The sequence below is a fragment of the Herpailurus yagouaroundi genome, unplaced genomic scaffold (genome assembly GCF_014898765.1).
Source record: "Herpailurus yagouaroundi ecotype Mexico unplaced genomic scaffold, PumYag 142, whole genome shotgun sequence".
Lineage (NCBI taxonomy): Eukaryota > Metazoa > Chordata > Mammalia > Carnivora > Felidae > Herpailurus > Herpailurus yagouaroundi.
This window is the reverse complement of record NW_024412397.1, coordinates 27096659-27102658: the sequence shown is the minus strand read 5'-3', so window position 1 is coordinate 27102658 and position 6000 is coordinate 27096659.

Sequence of the window (6000 nt, the reverse complement as noted above, 5' to 3'; positions counted from 1 at the left end):
TGTAGCATTGATAACAAAAACGGCAGTCATCAGCTTTGCATCTGTAGACCAAACAGATCCGTAGATCTGCTTATTTTTAAACTCTTAACCCACTTTCCCATCTGATCTTCATGGAGACCTGGAAAGCTGTGCTCTCATTTGAAGCACGAGGAGAGAGCCTGGAGCCTGTTTCCGATTCTGTGTCTCCCTCTCTCTCTGCCCCTCCCCCGTTCATGCTCTGTCTCTCTCTGTCCCCCCAAAAATAAATAAACGTTGAAGCACGAGGAGACTCAGTCCAAACGGTTGTGTCACTTGCTCAAAGTTACCCCCCAGGATGTTGGTAGGTTCTGCACCAGGTCCCATGTCCCTCATCCACCCCCCACCCCGCACCCCTATACTTCTTTCCCTTTGCCCCTCTCAGCCCCTCCCAGCCTCTCCTTCCCCTCGACCTCCACTTGTCCTTGTGAGTCCAGGCCCAAGCAGCAGCTTCACCCCTACCACAGACCTTTCCTGCTGGCCTCAGCTCTTCCCTCAGGGCTAGTCAGCATTTCTCTCTCTCGTTGGTCTTATTAGATGCCCACCCAGGGCCATTTTGTATTCCCTTGCTCACCAATTCCGCCCCTGCACCCCATCCCCACTAGAAAATCCCCTTTACTGAAGGTAACAGAAAACAGAAGCCAGCAGAGAGCAGTCTCGTGCCTTCACCTCAGGTTTTCTCAAGGTCATTTCCCAGCCTCCCCACCTGCCCCCCATTCCCAGACAAGTCCCTCCCCACCCCCCTTAAACCTTCGGCATGGGCCCTTGCTGTTCTGCAAATCGACACCACCAATAACCTTCCTTTCAAGGACCTCCCTCCCCTTTGATGGCTCCATCTTCCGGTCCTGTAAGTCTCCCTTGTCCTGCAAAACCATTTCTTTCAGCCTCACTTGTGCTCTTCTTCGGGCTTCTGCCTTCTACCACTGCTCATGAGCAAACTTCCATAAAGAGAAGGCAATTCTAGAGGATACACCTCAGTCATTGGGGGAGCTTGTTAAGAATAAAGATTCCTAGTTCCCCTTTAAGAACTAGAACTTCTTATTCTAAAAAGAAACTTCTGGGGGCGCCTGGGTGGCTCAGTTGGTTGAGTGTCCAACTTCTGCTAGGGTCATGATCTCACAGCCCGTGGGTTTGAACCCCGCGTGGGGCTCTGTGCCGGCAGCTCAGAGCCTGGAGCCCGCTTCGGGTTCTGTGTCTCCCTGTCTCTCTGTCCCTCCCCAGCTCATGCTCTGTCTCTGTCTCAAAAATGAATATTTAAAAAAATTAAAAAAAAAATACATGCAACTTCTGCATGGTGAAAAAAAGTCCTGCCCAGTGAAGGAAACCATCAACACAGCTAAAATGCAGCCTTTGGAATGGGAGAAGATATTTGCACATGACATATCCTATAGAAGGCTAGTATCCAAAATCTATAAAGAGCTTATCAAACTCAACACCCAAAAAAACCAAATAATCCAATTTAAAAACGGGCAGAACACATGAAAAGACGGTTCTCCAAAGAAGACAGTCAGATGGATAACAGACACGTGAAGAGATGCTCAACATCACTTACCATCAAGGAAACGCAGATCAGAACTACAATGAGATACCATCTCACACTCATCAGAATGTCTAAAATCAGCAACACAAGAAACAACAGGTGTTGGCATGGATGTGGAGAAAAAGGCATCCTCCTGCAACTGTTGGTGAGAATGCAAACTGGTGCAGCCACCGTGCAAAACAGTATGGACTTTCCTCAAAAAAGTTCAAAATAGAACCACCTTACGATTCAGCAATTGTGCTTCTGGGTATTTACCCAATGAATACAAGAACACTAATACAAAGGGATATACTCATCCCTATGTTGATAGCAGCATTATTGACAAGAGCCAAGATTTGGAAGCAGCCCAAGTGTCCATGAACTCAAGAATGATAAAGATGTGATACACACGCACAAGTGCACATATGCACACACACACACACACACACACACACACACACACACAGGAATATTATTCAGCCATAAAAAGAATGAAATCTTGCCATTTGCAACCACATAGATGGAATTAGAGAGTATAACGCTAAGTGAAATAAGCCAGTCGGAGAAAGACAAATACCGTATGATTTCACTCCTATGGAGAATTTAAGAAACAAAACAAATAAGCAAAGGGGGGAGAGAAAGAGATAGAGAAAAGTCAAGAATAATTCTCTATAATTATAGAGAACAAACTGATGGTTACCAGCAGGGAGGTGGGGGGGGGGCTGGGTGAAGCAGGTGATGGGGATTTAGGATTGCACTTGTCATGATGAGCACCAGCTGTTGTGTGGCAGTGGTGAAACACCATATTGCACACCTGAAACGGATATGAAACTGTATGTGAACTAACTGGAATTGAAATAAAAATCTTTTAAAGGTAAAAATAAAAGTATGACGTAATCTATACAATCGAAGTCCTAATCCAAAGAAAGAGGGAATGGCTATATCAGTATCACAAAAAGAAGACATCGGCGTAAAGAAAATTACTAGGGCTAAGGAGGAATTACAGAATCATAAAAGGGCTGTGTCAAGAAGGCCCCACAATCCTAAATATGTAGGCACCTCCCAGCAGAGTTTCCTAATTTCTGCACAAAGTGAAGGCTGACAGAACTGAAAGAGAAGCAGAAAAATCTATAATCACACTCGGAGACTTTAATATCCCTCCCGCAGTTACCTAGAACAAGTAGGTAGAAAAAACACTGAGGATGTAGAAGAACCAAAGAGCTCTAAGAACCACCTTGACCTGGGATTAATAGAACACTCCATCAGAACACAACAGAAAGCACATTCTTTTCGAGTGCACGTGGAATATTCACGAAGATAGACTGAAGAATGTAATTAGCTTGAACAAATCCAAAAGAATTAGAATCGCACAATGTTCTCCGGTCATAATGGAATTAAAATTAGAAATCAGTCTTAGAAAGGTATCTGGGAAATCCCCAAATATTTAAAAATGAAGCAACACACTTTGACATAAGCCATGGGAGTTCAAAGAGGAAATGTCAAGGCTAGTGGTGGCAAACGATAGCCCGTGGGCCCCATCTGACCCGCCACCACTTTTTATAAGAAAAGTTTTACTGGAATACAGCCATGCGCATTCATTTTCATATTGTCGCTTTCCTTCTAGGAGGCCAGCATTGCCCTAATACCAAAACAATACCAGGCAAAGAAATTACAAGATAAGAAAACTACAGACTAACATCTCTTATAAGCATAGATGTCAAAATTCTGCGCAGAAGTTTGGTGACTCAAATCCATCAATATATATTATAAAAAGGATAATCCATCATGAATAAGTGGGGTTTAACCCTGGCATGAGGGGCTGAGTCCACATTTGAAAATCAATTAATGTAATTCGTTATATTAACAGACGAAAGAAGAAAAACCATATGACCATCTCAATAGGTACAGGAAAATCATTTGACAAAAGTCAACATCTACTCCATGATAAAAATTCTCAGCAAACTAGAAGTAGAAAGAAACTTCCTTAGCTTGCTAAAGGGCACCTGCACAAGGCTGTACCACTGCATACCTTATTGAGATGGCTAACATCAAGGAAGCATGTGAAGATGTGGGCCACCTGGCACTTTCGAACATTGCTGGCGAGAATGCAAATGATACTCCCACTTTGATGCACCCTTTGGCAGTTTTCTGTAAAGTGGACCGTACACTTACCATATGACCCAACAGTCCCACGCTTAGTTATTTATACAAGAGAAATGAGCGATTTGGATCGTGGAGAACCCGTACGTAAATGTTGGTAGCGGCTTTGTTCATAATACCCAAACCTGGAAACAAACCAAATGCCCTTTAGGGAACGGATAAACAAACTGTGAAACATCTTTATAATGGAATACTACTCAGCAATAAAAGAATAAATTATTGATATAGGAATCAACATGGATGAATTGCAAATGAATTATGCCAAGGAGGAAAGACAGCCTCAAAAGGCTACATATTCTATAATTCCACTTACATGATGTTCTGGAGATAAACAAACCTATAGAGACAGAGAAGATCAGTAGTGCCCAGGTGGTGGGGGTGGGGGGGGCGGGCAGAGGAGGTGATGCCAAAGGGAATTTCTGGCGGCGTGATGGGCCTGTTCTGTATCTTTTTATTTTTTTTTAATTTTTTTTAATGTGTATTTATTTTTGAGACAGAGAGAGAGCATGAATGGGGGAGGGTCAGAGAGAGAGGAAGGTACAGAATCTGAAGCAGGCTCCAGGCTCTGAGCTGTCAGCACAGAGCCGGACGCGGGGCTCGAGCTCACGCACCGTGAGATCATGACCTGAGCCAAATTCGGACGGTTACCCAACTGAGCCACCCAGGTGCCCCAGGTCTGTTCTGTATCTTGATGGTGCTCACTTAACTCTAGGCATTTGTAAAACCCCATAGAACTATACACCAAAAAGAGAAAATTTTACCTTATGTAAAGTAAAAATAAATAAAATTTAAAGTAACATGCAAACAGAATAACATCTAACGTTATGGAAACGTATAAAATTAAAAAACAAAAATTAAACAAAAAGTTGACTGCATGGGAAGTCAGTGTTTAAATGTAATCGGATATTTGAAAGAGCTATATTTTAATTCATTTATAGCCATTAATTCTGTAGTTCATGACTAGTTAATCATATTATTAGAAAGAAGGGCAGGGGCGCCTGGATGGCTCAGTCAGTTCAACCACCGACTCTTGATTTCGGCTCAGGTCATGATCTCATGGATCATGGGTTCAAGCCCTGAGTCAGGCTGGTCACTGATAGTGCAGAGCCTGCTTGGGATTCTCTGTCTTTCTGCCCCTTCCTTGCTCATGTGCTCTCTCTCTCTCTCTCAAAATAAATAAACTTAAAAAAGAAAGCAAGAAAGAAAAGAAAGAAAGAAAGAAAGAAAGAAAGAAAGAAAGAAAGGTGTTAAGGCACAGAGACATTATACAGATCAGGTTCAACACGGACAGAGTAAACGTGACACAGTCTGGAATAAGGTGCACTTCTGGTTAGAGCAGACCCGGGATATTTTCAAGGCTTCTGAGGACTTAACATTTCACCTTTTATTCCCCTCTAGATCCTGGGCTCATGATTTTTCTTTTTAAGGGGTGGTCAAAGACACAGGGACCCCAGTGCACATATGTGGTTGGTTCAAACAACATTCCTACAAGGTAGGCATTATTATTCCCATTTCACTAAGGCCAGAAAGACCAACTGACATAGTCAAGGCCTCAAAGCTAATAAAGGCTAACGTTTGATCACCCTAGTCTGCCAGCACCAAAGTACATTGGGCCAGGCAGAAGCAGTTCCAAGCTTGCTTGCTCGTCGATCAGAAGAGCTGCAGGGACAGAGTGAAAATTCCAGCTTCATCAGGGAGGTGGGCCTAGATTATAAGAGGAGCCTCGGGAGACAGAGAGGCCATTTTGGCTTTCCCAGAGTTGTAGCGGAGAATTGTCCAGCCTTAGGCGGGCAGAGGATTCAGCCGAAACACAAGGCCCAGCTCACTCATCCGGTTACATTGTTCCTGTCTTCCCCCTTCCCGGAGCCCTTCCTTCCCACTAAGGTGCAGATGAGGATTAATGACAATGGTGGACTTTTAGTCTCTGCGATCAACTAGTGTAGATGTCATATGGCATCTCTACAATAAACCATACCTGTCAGAAACATCCAGAACACAGGTGCTCAGTCCCCAAAGCCCCCCATGGGCTGCATCTGACGAGCCTCTCAAGACTTTCATTCATTCACTCATTAGCCAGTCAGTATTTTAGCGGACCCACCAGCAAATTTATTAAGTGCCTACTATGTGCCAGACTCAGCCCAGAGGGCTACAGAAACCAGGCCCCCGCTGTTACCGTGGAAGGGGATCCACTAACAGTGACTCTGGGTGGGAGAAGTGTATCACCTGCCTCCTTGGTTATTAACAAACTGAGTATTTCTCGAGAAGGCATTCTAATTTTTACCTACCTCTCAGAGATGACAGAGGAT